At 38.0% G+C, this 14,470-nt stretch overlaps 2 non-coding genes across 2 annotated transcripts; both read left to right on the top strand.

Annotated features, from left to right (window-relative positions):
- The first annotated feature begins 10,077 nt into the window (after nt 1-10,077).
- On the top strand, nt 10,078-10,159 carry trnal-aag (transfer RNA leucine (anticodon AAG)). The gene has a single exon. It is a non-coding gene; the product is annotated as a tRNA-Leu (tRNA).
- Nucleotides 10,160-10,534: 375 nt separating this feature from the next.
- On the top strand, nt 10,535-10,616 carry trnal-uag (transfer RNA leucine (anticodon UAG)). Its single transcript has one exon. It is a non-coding gene; the product is annotated as a tRNA-Leu (tRNA).
- The last annotated feature ends 3,854 nt before the right edge of the window (nt 10,617-14,470 follow it).

The following is a 14,470-nucleotide window of genomic DNA, read 5'->3' as shown; positions in this document are numbered from 1 at the left end:
AGATGAAAAATACCTACATATTTCTGTCAGATTTTCCTCGTTTGAAGACAGCTTTGTTTCTTTGCTTATTTTTAGCCATTTACCTTTTGATTTCCCTTTTAGCTCTGCTTTCCAAAATTATATGTTGTCCTGGATTCTGGATGTTTAAATGTTTCACCTAGTAGTTGCTAACTTTGAATGCAGCATATCCTGTTTGGTGTGTCTAGTATTCATTGAGTTCATGAGGGTTTTGCTTTCTTTAAATGACTGTCTACCATTGCAGGGAACTAGGTTGATATCAGCAGCACTGTAAAAAGCATTAAACTATCGGAGTTCATTGGTTACTTGTGGGTCGTACAATAAGCTGAGGACACAGTATTACCTTAAATAAAAAGTTTTACCTTGAATTAAAGAGTTATGGCAATTGTGCTTGCAGCTGTCTATTTTCACATACGAGATATGGAGCAACAGTATTCCAATCAATTTTGGCTAGTTTATTCTAGGCTCACCACTGATTTAGTACCAAATACACAAGCACACATCCTTTCACCTCTTCAATGTTGCTGAGCAGGAAAAAAAAAAGACCGCTTGTCATCAACTTTTCAGGCAAAAACAATGTTCGACACAAAGTTCATTGAGGTGAAACTTGAGATACTAAAATACTAGGCTAGTTATGGCTGTGGATAAATGTGCAAGTGTTGGTCTATCTGGGTAAACATTACCTGTCAAACAATTTTTTGATCAGTTATTTACTGATCAACAATGTTGATTAGTCCACCTATTGAGTATGCTTGCTTTTTTTTTCCAGCAGAGCCCTCCTTTATTTCAAATGTAGACTAAGAAGCCAAACCAGAAGCCTTCAGCTTGTAGCAACTGAAGCAAAAGATTTCTTGTTGAATACATGCAAATTTATGCTATTCTTGAGGATTTTTTTCTATCAAATTGACCAGATGACATAAAATGATACTTACATCACATGAAACAGCCTTTTAATAAGACTAAAATAGTGTAATACTAAAAGACCCACATTTTTTGCAGAGGGTAATGTTTTTTGCTGCTGTTGGCACAGTGACAGTTGCTGAAGGCTGTAGCAGACACCAACTGCAGAGGCATGACCCACAGCAAGCACCCCCTTCCAGCGAGGCAGATCGCAGCTTCTGTCAAAACAGCAGTGAAGCTGCAGCACCAGCTGAGAGCGTCGGCCGGCTTCAACCGGCAACTGAAGGTCGACCTAAAAAGACCACTCAAATTCCAAGAAAGCATTAACAGCTAAATCAGACATTGTGCTGATGACTGAAGTATTAAGAGGAGCAATCTTTGTGGCACTGATTGTTCACTTTGAGTGCTGGATGGACGGAAGAATGGATGAAGACACAAACTACGCAGTGGCCACAGGTTAGAAGATGCATGATTAAATCTAGAGATAAGAAGCATGCAGTAATCAACATTTAATTTTATGTTGGCAACATGTGCTGGATGTCAGTATGGAGATATGGCAGAGGCAACAGTAAGCTCTGATTAAGAGGCAGGCCCTGTTTTCTCACTTCTCTTCTAATCTGATTCATCTTCCCATGCGAACAACTAATCCTTTTATGTGTACTGTTGTGAGACTGAGATGGGGGTATGTGCCTTCATGTGAGCTACTTTGTATCATTGCATGCGTGGATTGCCTTTACCCGCCTGGTCTGATAAGAGCAACAGCAAAGTGTTGAAATACACAGTGCATCCTTGCATTTACATTCATCTCACATTTATCACACATTGGCCTTAGCCCCCCACCCCACTCCATCCAGCAACTGCTCATCATGGCAAAAGTCTTTAAAAACTATTAAATACGAAGGAACTAAGTAAATTATAACCAACAACCTATAACTTTTAAAAAGAAAATATCAGAGGTTTGCAGCAGCAGCTGCACTAATCTATATATTTGTATTAAAAAGTTAATAAATTGCTATGTTTAATGTATTAGAAGTAAAATAAGCTCTTGGAAGTGATGAACCCACATAGATTGTCAAACTCTGAAGCTTTTCTCAATTCTAAAAATGTTTTAGTTCTAAGATTCTGGTAAGTTGTTATAGTTTTATGCCCTGTTGGATTTTTGGTTCAGTCATATCTCTTTCACTAGTGTGGTTTCCATGAGGCAGGCAGCTATTTTTAGATGAAATGTTCTAATATAACAATATCTGTACTTTACCTACTACTCTCATGCACAATACAGGTTCTTAAATGGTTTGACAGAGAGCTGTCTGGTTTTTCAAAGTGCCATCATCAACTGAAGAACCTCTTTATTTACCAGGTTCTTCTTTTTTATTGATGTAGTAATTTGGCTTCATTGCAGGTAATCATGTAAAACTGGATCTGCAACTAATGAATGTTCTCATTATTGATTAAGCGTCTGGTCAATAAAATGTCAAAAAATAATAAGAAATGCCCATCACCATTTTCCATATTCCATGGATGTTATAAGCACCAAAAATATGAAATGTATTGTATTAGAAGGAACCCAGAAATGCAGAAACCTCTTACATTTAAAGCAACTAAACAAATATAAAGTAGACTAGAACAAGTGAATACATAAACATCTAACTTTCAAAGGATCCTAAAGCATTTTTTTTTTTTTTTTTTTTGCTAAAGGACTTTGGGGCACCATTTATGATGCCTGAAGGAACTATTTTTGATAGTTCTTTGAGGGGTTCTTTAAAGTACCATTTCATTTAAAGCACCAAAATATTCTCTGTGGAATAAAATATGGTTCCTTTGTGACATCACTGTGAAAACAATTGTTGGTTCCTGTTAGCTCCTTTATTCTGCTGAATGTAAGCACTAAATGGCAGGTTATCAGTTAGTACCAAGCTGGGAAACATAATGGAGCATTTAGTGCCTACAGAATCAGGATTCCTTCAGAAAATGATTACAGTCAACAGGTGGAACAACTCCAAATGAATGCTGGTATCTGCTGGATGTGTAGATAGACAGCTGTTTACCAACACGTTTGCGATAGCAGCTTTAATATTGTCATTGTCAATGTTTCATTTGCAGCTTTAGGGTCTCATCTGTTAAATGTTGTTCTGATTAATCCTCAGTAAAGAAATGCTGTTTCAGTGTATTTGTACTGCAAAGTAATGCTGAGTAATGTACACCACCAGCTAAAACAGTAATCTCTATGCATTCACAGGAAAATCTGCAAAATTACCTAATCATCTAAATCTTGTTTTCGCTCCATTTCAATTACAATAGGCAGATTTAAACTGATCGCTAAACTGACAATAGTTTGAGCAGTCTTTGTGCTTTGATACAGTCAGAGGCGGCTACCAGCACTACAAAAGAATTGCTTTGCCGCATAAATAAAACATTTGTTGGGACTCTAGAAATCTGACACCTACCACAAGTCTTAAGAGCATTTCATAAGAACATTCAGTGTTTCATCACCAAGTTTCCTCTGCATGTGATGTGCTTTCATAAGAGCTCTGCACATTTTTCTTTTAATGTGGCACAGGTTTAAAAAGTTCATGTGTGTGTTGTTGTTGTTTTTTACATCTTTTTCTGTCCACGACTCACTTTTTTCATTATTAAAAATGCAGAATAAACCCCTAACAGCTTTGTCTCAAATCATGTGACAAAGTTACTCAGCCATGAACAGAGCATGCTGAGATCCACTCATTCCACGGGAGAATGATTCTTTTTGCATCAACGTTTTTGAACCTCCCTCTGAAGTGTCCAACTTATTTTTGTGAAAGCTTAAATGAGCCACTTAAGAAACCCACTGTTTTAAAGTGTCTAGCTGCTGGAGATCTTTTATCACAGCTTTTGATATTATTATATTCTGTAAGACATATTCTGAATTACGTTTTTGACTTTCTGACAAAGTAGAAGCCACACGGGCATTTTAATAAGAGTGAATTGTATTGCAGGTTATTCAGCCCTATACTTTCATCTTCCTCACTGAATGGAGATTAAGATGAGAATCCCCCTTAATCACTGCTTTGCAATTGGTACAGTTCCATCGGGGGGGAGCTGCATGTGAGGAGGGAGTTGAAGAGGTGCAAACTCCTTGGCTCTAAGAAGAATATCCCTCAGATTAGTGGTACATTCATGGGAAAATCTAGGTTTATTCCCAGAATCTTGACCAACAGATGGTCTGCAGATAAAATATGAAGGCAATTTGCAATTGAAGCCTTCACATCCTGTCAGGCAGAGCATTTGTGAACACAGCGTTTATGTCACTGATTGAAGGTGTCAGATATTTGCAAGTTGGCTTGAGAGACATGTGCATTTAACTTGCATTTATACAATAACTGTCAAAATCTTTAGATCTGACTCCTCTCTAAGGGGAAGCAGGTTGTGTAACAGAATCATGTCACATTTTAGAAAGGAGTATTCTTGCTCCTCAACACCTGACCACAATTTGACAGTCACGATTCATTTGTCTGTGCAAAATGCAGTATGTGGGGTGTTAAGTTTGTTGACAGGAGACCATTTTTAATCCAGAAGGTTATGGGTCATTTTCAAGCCATAAGAACCATTATGTGTGTTCCAACTGCAAAAAAAAAAAAGCATTTGTAGAATCTCTTCCAGGGCTGTTTTGGAGGGAGAAAAGTATCTACTGTGGGGAAGGTACTTTTTACCAGCTTTGTAAAAGTGCATTACATTTCTTATCGCTGATTTGATAAACTCATAAAACTTCATACGCCCCTCTGCAAGTCTTCATTGAGATGCAGTCTTCTCTTTAAAACATTGCTATCTTCCAGATAAACTTCAGGATATCTGCTAACATAAAAAAAACCCTCCAATTTTCTATTTCCTGCGTCCTCATAGGACTGAAATTACATCCAGTAACTACTATTTGTTGTTAGAATGGAAACAAAACACTGAAAGGATGGACTATGGGACTGGTTGTGTAAATGTTTATGTCATCTTGTGTCTTATCACCAACCAGGGCAAGTTGGCCAACAACTGTAACTGATGAGCTAACTGTAAACTTATTCAGCCTGGTCATCACAATAGTTCCTGGGACAGAAAGTACAGTTCACCCCAACACCATATTCTCCAATGAAAACATAATGACGAGGAAATATAAGTCAGTTAGCAATCTCTAACAGCACACTTTCACAGTTCTAGGTGATAATTTGCATTTACATCTTTTATCTCTTCACTGCTCTTGTGTGTTAACAGAACAATACATTTACACTGGAATTAAAATTGCCACACAAACTCCTCTTAGTTGACTCACAAATGGGACAGTAAGTTCACACATTTTATTTAAATATCATATTTGTACAATCAATTCTTGTTGAATAACTGTCTGCAATATGACTTAATGTCTATGTAATGGGACTATATGTCCATACAAGACTTAAAGTCACCTGAAATAAAGTTCTTAAAGAGATAAAACATCAGTCAGTCAGTTGGTAAACTTGTTAGCTTGATCACTAACAGAACAATAAGTTCACACAGTTCACTCAAATATCATATTTGTGCTTGCAATTCCTGTCTTTTGACCGTCTGCAAATGTTGCACTTTTGACTTATTTTTTAACAGATGAGGTTATATTAAATTGAATGCTGCAACATTAAATAGGTTCCGGTTGCATTAATTATGTTAAATTCTCTGGCTCACTGTGACCCAGAAGATCAACACCTTCATGGCCCATTACTGATCAACAAATGAAGTTAAAATTTAGGTAGAATAAACTCTTCAGTAGAACATTCATTTGGATAAGTGTGTTTTGCTTCCTCTAGTAAATCTTCTGGTTATGATTGTTTAAAATCCTTGGACTTTTAGGCATTCAAGGCTCTCTACACACGATCACATGAGAGTTACTTTGTTCAGGTGTTGTTAGTTTCACACAGTACTTCACAGTTACTACTTTCAATAGCTGTACTTAGATTTTTCACCTTGCACATTGTTCACAAAGTTTAATCAGATTCAGGTTTGATCATATTTGTCAGTGACCATCCAGTGCAGGGCCATTCGATTTAATCTGGTGTTATTCATAGTGCAGTAAATCAAAGCATAATTCTCTTTTAATAGGATGAAACCTGGAACCGAACAGGACTCTGGGTGGACGGATGTCTGCTTGAACAGGATAACAATTGGAAATATTATAATCCGTAAGTCTCATTGTAACATGATATTGCAAAGGCTTACTGTGTGAAAAGCCCTGAGATGACTAATATTGTGAATTAGTGCTATACAAACAAAATTGAATTGAAGTGTTGTGGATAATAGAGACAGAAAATGTATCATGCACCTAAAACCCTTCATTATTTTCTTTGTCTGGCTTCTTCATTTTATAAAGCATAATAATTTCTTTTTTTTTTTTTTTTGTGGCCTAAACTGCACTGTCAGTGGTGTTCATCTCTCCCTCACTCTGACCACACCACATATTGATATATATATAAATATATAAAGCAGGACAGTCAGTTTTTACTTCAGATAGACAAAACTGCTCATAAGAAACCAAACCAAGCAAACAAAAATGTAGTTTATTCTATGTCTAAATTAAACATTTCACACAAAGTGTGTTCACCCAATTACCCTGTGAGGAAAGCAGGGAATTGATGTTTTGCGCACATAAAATTGAAGAAACACATGAGCTGCTGAAAAACTAATTATGACACAAACCCAGTTAAGAAATAATGTGTGGAAGCATTGTGTACTCAATAGCATTTATGGAAAACTCATGGCCAAAGGTAAGCCTCGGTCTTTTAAAAAGAGCAATAACCATAACAAGAGCTCAAACAAGCCAATGTCAATTTTACAACCATTTTAAGGATTAGGCCATGTGGACTGCAACTGAATTATGATTATATGTATGCTGTGTTAACACAGTCTCGGGTAAAGTAATAAAACATATTTCTTTGCCAGTGCTTGAATGCAGTGAGAATGAGCAATGATTTGTTCTGTCATATTTTTGTTTTCCAACATCTGTAACTTGCATTTGAAAAACCACATGAAGGAAAAGCAGGTCAGCCATCTTTAGATGTACAACATATTTTGGTTGATTTGCCTTTTTTTGCTTGCCTTCTGTGATTTGGCAACAAGACATAAACCAAAGTAGCAGAAACAGAAAGTGTAATTTTGTCTATAGTCCCTCACGGGAGAGACCAGTAGTGCAGCATAATTAACCAGCGAGCCATTTGCAGATGCAGCCATGGTAGATGTCCCACTTTTTCGACTGCACACCGGTGAACTAATGCTGGTTAATTATGGCTGCGCTGCTGCTCCCTCCCAAGAGGAATTATTTGGGAGATTCACAAGGAATTGTCTGGTAAGGAAATGCAGTAATTAAAGTGATGGAGAAAAATTGTGGTAGAAGACAGGAGAAGACGAAGATGGACAGAAAAGTGTAGAGTAATGACAGGAGGGCAAAGCTTTTTCTCTTCACAGTTATTGCCCTGAAACATTGAGATGTGTGTATGAACATGTCTATATTTCACTATGAACCATGCAATTTTAATCTGTCCAATAAAACAGCTCCCAAGTGCAGCAGCAGATCACTTACAAGGCTGTAAAAGTTTGATGCGGCTCTTGTCAGGTTGGATTTAGTATCTTGAGCTCTGTGAATCGGCCACCACAGAAGAGTGCATGGACAGGAGTAGGAGGACAGGAGCGTCTTGTCTAATATCTTCCAGGGGATGCAGGCCAGCTTGGTTTGTTTCTCTAGATTCTGTACACTGGGAAGTAACAGTTTTGATGACTGTTTAGTGATGACTTTATATACAGGACATTTTGTTGTCATTGCTTTGAATTGCATGATGATCAACAAACCTTACAACAGTACGAAAAACTTGGGCATTTTTCAAAATGGTTACAGTATCTAGAATACAAACGTGTTATGGTTTCATCCAAATACTTGCTCAGTTAATCAATGAGTTCTTGAGAAACAAATAATATGTACACCAGTCAACCACAATCTTAAAACCACTGACAGGTGAAATAACATTGATCATATCGTTATAATGCAATGTTCAGCTGGTAAACTTCTCTTCCTCTACTTCAACTTGGTGTTACTTGGATGTACCGCTGACTTAAACATTATTGCAGATCAAACACATCCCTTGTGGCAACAGCAGGACAATGCACAACACAAAACTGCAAAAACCGGTCAGTTTGCTCAAAAAACAGAACAAATAGCACACAGGTTGACCCGACCTCCAAACTTACAAGGTCCCTATTCAATTCTGCATCTGTGGGATGCACTGGAACAAGCCTGATTCACAGAGACCCTGCCCCACAGCTCTAAAGACCCAAAGGATCGGCTTACATCTGTCATGTCTCAATGCCATACACCACAGGGCAACCCCAGAAGTCATGTGACAGTCCGGCAATGGGCAAGCCCTAATGGTTGCACAATGGAGACATACACAGTATTAGGCAGGTGGTTGTAATATAGTGGTGGGTCTGTGTACACATACATGAAACAAATCACATTTGCAAAGTGGGTATTCTTTGTGTGGAGCACAGCAGCCCATCCATGTATTGGAGGTTGAAGGTGGGGATTTAACTGTTGTACTGTAAGAGTTTGAGGTTTCTTGTATTCAGATTTTTTAAATTCAAATAAGGTCAAAAATGGTTCAGTGTATCTAGCTTTATAGAGTTGTAAGGTTTCAGGAGCAACACTTAAAGTAATTTGTGGGATACAGAATACTTCCACTGTATTAGCATAGCATCAGCATAGCATCAGGGACTTTAAGGTTGTACTATAAAAGTTTAAACCCTAGTGTACTGAGGAGGAAATGCTGTTGAGAGAGAGGCAGGGAAAGGACAAGAAGACCTGACATTGCCGTCATCAGACAGACAGACAAATGCTGAAATCTGGAACATCAGGACATTTCAAGTTCACAGTAAAGGTGACAAAGTTGTGCCTCCCACCTTGTTAGAATGTCCATTTCCAGCAAGGAAATCAGTCTCACTTTAAAGGGTTGTTTTACAATTGCTGTGAGTTAGAAATGCATATTTTGCAATGCAAGGCAGTTATTATTAAGGTGTTTAACTTTGAAGCTTTAGATAACTCTGAAAAATGTTACAAAAGCTTAATGTGGATGAATAGTTTGAGAAAATCAGTCCTTACCAGCAGTAGTGAGTTCTAAATGGGATACTATTTGTGCATATTCAACACATGTTTACTTGTATCTTCATAAGTTCTCAGTTTGTTTCTTTACACGATTAAAAATTTCAAACAGCCATTTAATTACAATGCCCAACCCTTGTCTAGAGGGATTTTACTTGTTGCGCAATTCTGCCAAAGTGGAGTTAAGAAAAGCAAGAAGCTACAGTTCAGTTTTCTTGCTAAGCAAAGCATAATTCCAAAGTGATAAGATATTCACATAACCTTTTGCATACACTCTCCAAACAGCAGACAGCCTCAATTGTGTCATGGATTCCACAAAATGCCGGGGAACCCTCTGAGATGCTGCTGCATTTTGACATGATTGCATCACATCATTTCTGTAGATTTGTCAGTTCAACATTAATGTTGCCAGTCTCCAGCTGTACTGCATCCCAAATGTGTTTTACTGGATTCAGATCTGGTGACCCGTGAAGATCTCATTGAACTCACTGTCATGTTAAGGAAACTAGCTTGAGACAACGTTTGCTTTGTTGTGTAGTGCATCTATATGCTAGGAGTAGATTAATACATGAAAAAAAATAGAGGTCACCTTTTGTATTTGTATCTTTATTTTATTTTATTTTATTTTTTGAGGAAATTATGCCCACTTCCATTGCACTTTGTAGCATTTTGCTTTTCCTAAAACCTTTTCACTTCAGCCTAGTTTTTAAAAAGGGCATTCATTTTTTCTTATGCAAGGACTAAAAAGTATATTAAAAAAGTTTATTTAAAAAACAGGTGAATGGCAACACAGTGAAAACTTTAAGAAAGTATTTGATTTCTTGTTACTTGGAGACACTGATCATCAAAGCAAAGAGAAAATGTTGATGTCCTGACTAAGTGTTTTTTTTTTTGTTATATTATATTTATAATTTAAGAAAGAAGTGAACTAAGCTGACTTTTAGGAATTTAGCTGCTGCACTATAAGGTTGATGCTGGAAATTCTAAAGAAGAGATGAGAAGAAGAGACACTCTTAAGATCAGGAGGTAGTGTGGCCGAGCGGTCTAAGGCGCTGGATTAAGGCTCCAGTCTCTGAGGAGGCGTGGGTTCAAATCCCACCACTGCCATATGTCTATAGAGCTGTGCACAAAGCTAAATGCTTGTCCATTACAGAATACTGAGGCAATTTTGGACATTGTGGTGGAACATTTTGACAGCTGGTTCTCCGTTTTTTTTTTTTTTATTGAACATACAACACTCATTTCTGTCACTGATTTCATGTTTTGTTGTACTTCTTGGCAGTGATTGACTATGAATTGTAACAATGTGCCAGCAAATGGGCAGAGAAGAGGCAACGGTCCAAAGTTAGACGTTCATTCTCCTCAGTGCTGTGGAAGCTGGAAGCAGTAACATCCCACAAAGATGGTGACATTTATTGTAGCCTGTACTAACAAATCTTTGTTTTTGCATTCCGAATTTAATAGTTTTTGGGTGTTAATGCAGGTAGTGCGGCCGAGTGGTCTAAAGCGCTGGATTTAGGCTCCAGTATCTAAGGAGGCGTGGGTTCAAATCCCACCACTGCCATATACTGTCAAAAGAAGCTGCAGATGATGGATCTTTAAAAGAGAACATGTATCAGTATGATTTGGTTGCTCAAACCACATTTTAAAGCGCTCTGGGTTGCATGTACTTCCTTTTCACAGTGTGTGTATATGAATATGTACTGTGCCACAGTGACAAAATTTGCATAAGCAGAAGTACATTCTCATCTACATGCTATCAGTAATATTAAAGTATGTAAACAATTTTTGCTGTTGTTGTTTTTCACAAGGCTGAACATTTTTAGTGCTTTCTTCAATCACATGATACTGGAAAAAAAACACTATTTCCTCTTGAATTGACCTCAGAAAACGTGTATTTTGACTGAAAAGTGTCACATGGCTCATAGTTTGTTCAGTTCACAAATTAGAAGGCTTTACCACAAATTAGGCAGTGCAAGTACTTCTGGATGTATTGGCCAGTTCTGGCAGTGGAAGCTGCTCCATCCAAATACTTCAGAGCTTTGTTATGGTTGAAAAAGTTGATGACATGGAGTTTGGAAAATCTTCCACTCAGCAGGTCTCTACTTCTGGGTTATGGGTTCACTTTGCCAGCTTTGTCCACAACACGTGCTTTACTCAAACAGCAAAGTATCTGTGATAGCAATAAAAGTATATACTAACTGAAGTGGAGATGAAAACAACAGACCGGATTAGCAGCTGCTTTTCTGTTAAAAAAGAAAAAAGGAGGCAAGACACCCTTAACGCATTTGTCTTCTCCTTTCCAAGATAATGGAACTCTACATTTTGTGATCCAGTTTGCTGCATGCAGGAGTACTTACGTTCACTATCGGGTTTCTACCCATCAAATCAATGACGTTTCCTAAAGATTATGTAGATGGCAGTGGTGGGATTTAAACCCACACCTCCTGAGAGACAGAAGCCTTAATCCAGCACCTTAGACCACTCGGCCACACTACCGCTTATCTGAACACCCCACACTGCTGCAGTCACTGTTCTTTAAAATTCTTGATGAACAACACAGTGATGTACAGTCGTCAAGAATTTAGCCCTTTAACATAAAAGACATGCTTCGGAAGCGTGTTGGGCCCATAACCCAGAGATCGATGGATCAAAACCATCCTCTGCTAGATCAACCTCAGCAAAGCTTCAGCTGTCAGCTTTTTTTCAAAATAGTTCATTTTAAAAGTGTCTGCATGAGTGATCACAATTTGTCAGAGGTGACCAAAAAAGCCTTTATATGATGGTAATGGGAAGCTCTGTTGTTTAGCTATGATGAATTATAATTACACAGGTGCTGGATGGAGGCCGCCACACATCTCAACCGTGCTGTCATTTGTTTGTGGTACTATCAAGGTATCACAACAAATCTGGCCTTTGTTTCATGTAGCAGCTTAAACTACACTGAATAGTCAAAGTAACACGACAGGCTGCAGCTATAATTACAAGAGAACAATCGCTGTGTGAGGAGAGGACACAGACAGCCTGTGAAGTACTGCATGCATATATCAGAGTGTGAATACATTACATCTGAGTGAGCAAAGCAAAAAAAAAACAAACAATGCAGAGGTGTGTTTGAGTTAGGAAAGAGTTGTGACCACTGATGCATTTGTGCGTTCATGTATACATCTCCATGAGTGTGCATGTTCGCCATTTGTGGAGGTATGCATTTCCAAATCAACGTTATCTGTACCTTTAAGCCAGTGCGTGGGTGTTAAGTGTTGTTTGTCTCTGATATAACCTCCTGTCTCTCCAGTCTGTTCCAGTTAAAACAGCTGCAGGTAGGATGATACATTATGCTTTTGCATTGTTTCCGCTCTTTCACTCAGCTCTTTTTATAAAACAAATACTGTGCATTTCATTTGGATGTGAATGACTTTGTGGTTAAATTATGAGGAGGCAGGAACTTTATTTGGGGGCTTTTTATAACACAAACAAACTTTATATGTATTCTGTGCTTTTAAATGTGTGCTCACAGTGTATAATTTCGGGTGAAGTTTTTTTTTTGATTGGCTTCAGCACTAAAACCAGCCTTAACTGGAAGCACGTCTGTTAGAAATACTACAATGCTGTGACAGCTGCGCTATACGGAAACACTTGCATTAGCAGAGGAAGGTTTTGATCCTTCGACCTCTGGGTTATGGGCCTAGCACGCTTCCACTGCGCCACTCTGCTGTTATAGACTTTTTGGAGTGCTTGTATACAGAATCTAGAGCTTGCACAGAGTTCAGCTCACATGACATACAATAGACATGTGCCTGTTGAACACAGAAGAACAGATAAGTGTTTCTGGAAGTCCTTTACTTTGCACTTCTTACAGGTTATAGCAGCTGGTCACAGATTGAATTGTAGCATGTTGACAATGTGTTTAATACCTGGCGTGTGCTTTAAACAGCAAATGGACATAAAATGTGATTTCTATGAAATTCAAAACGTCCCACTGTGGTTGATGTGTACATTCTTTCCATTAATGGTGGTCAAAACACCTCTATCGTCCAACAGCGACTACTTCAATTACGGCTCTTTTAATGATGAATTATAAACAGCGATTCTCCTCTTTTTCTCTCCTCATGACAAGCATTTGTTTGAAGCACCAATTTTTTTATTTAATTTTTTTTTTCCTGGTGCACAGACAGTGTGTTTTCACTGCATACAGTCCATGCAGTCACAAATTCTGGGCTGTTTGCAGACTTGGGCGGATGCAAAATGTAGCTTAAACCGTCGCCCCCCTACCTGACCACTACATATACTGTAGTCAGTTTTAGTCCCAGGTCCTTGGTTCTTGGATGATGGTGGTTTTTCTGATCTTTAAACTGTATTGAAATAATTTTCCTGGTGTGAGGAAATAGCAGAAAGGTTTTTTTTTTTTTTTAGTTTCAAGTCAGAACCGGTTCTCGATGCCCAAACCTTTTCCTAAAAGTTTGTGTGGATCTAAATGACTGGTGAGATAAGATTCCACAAAGGTTCTCCTTGAAATCTTGAAGAGAGGCATCTCTTCTGGGTCACGGGAAAAAATGTCCCTTTTCAAGATTTCACATTTAGTTTTATAATAGCAGAGTTGTAGTGTGGTTTGATCTATAGATGATTTCAAAGAAAACAAAAAATTGTTGTTAAGTTTGCTCTACATCATGTGCATCCTTGCAAATATGTGGACACAAAAAGTGTGAATTGGCCTTAAGGCTTGCATGCTCATTCCAAGGTTTACAGGGTCTGCAATTTGTGGATTAAGAAAATGAAAACAGACATTCAAGATTTAGTACTGAATAAATACATTTGCAGACCTTATTGTAGTAACAGTAGAATGTTACAAGTTGGTATGAGTAAGGATTTCTATAATGGGTCATCTGTCTGAAAACTACATCTACTGACCAATATGCAGTGACTAATTTAGGTAGAAATAATAGACACAAGGAGGTAGTTTTGAAGTTGTGGGAGAATTATGGAGGTTTTGACAAGTGTGTGACATGTTGCTGCTAATGTAGCTCTGACAACAACAGAGGCAAGTGGCCAGTCACTTTGTAATGCTCTTCTTTTGTGTGCCTTTATTTCTAATAAGGCCTTAGTATAATATTGCTTCTCAACTTCAGTTACGGTTAATGTGCTCGGCATTTAAATCGTCAGCATAAAGCTGATAGGGCCTGATGTTGAATGAACAGCTTCATTAGAGCCAATGATGAAGACTTTAGCTGTGGTGTCACAAGTCATCAGCATCATGTTGCTGCAAATAAACACTGAAAGGGTACATCTCTATGCAATTTTCATCTATTCACTAAATAATTAGCACCATGCAGCCGTTTCTGAAACCCTGTAGCTCCAGTCCAACAAATGCAACAAAACGATCTTGTAATTGGCAGATGAGTCATATGCCTTACTACCGAA

This window comes from Amphiprion ocellaris, chromosome 13 (genome assembly GCF_022539595.1).
Source record: "Amphiprion ocellaris isolate individual 3 ecotype Okinawa chromosome 13, ASM2253959v1, whole genome shotgun sequence".
Taxonomy (NCBI): Eukaryota; Metazoa; Chordata; class Actinopteri; family Pomacentridae; genus Amphiprion; species Amphiprion ocellaris.
The sequence above is the reverse complement of the archived record's forward strand: the minus strand, read 5'-3'. Positions and strand labels throughout refer to the sequence as shown.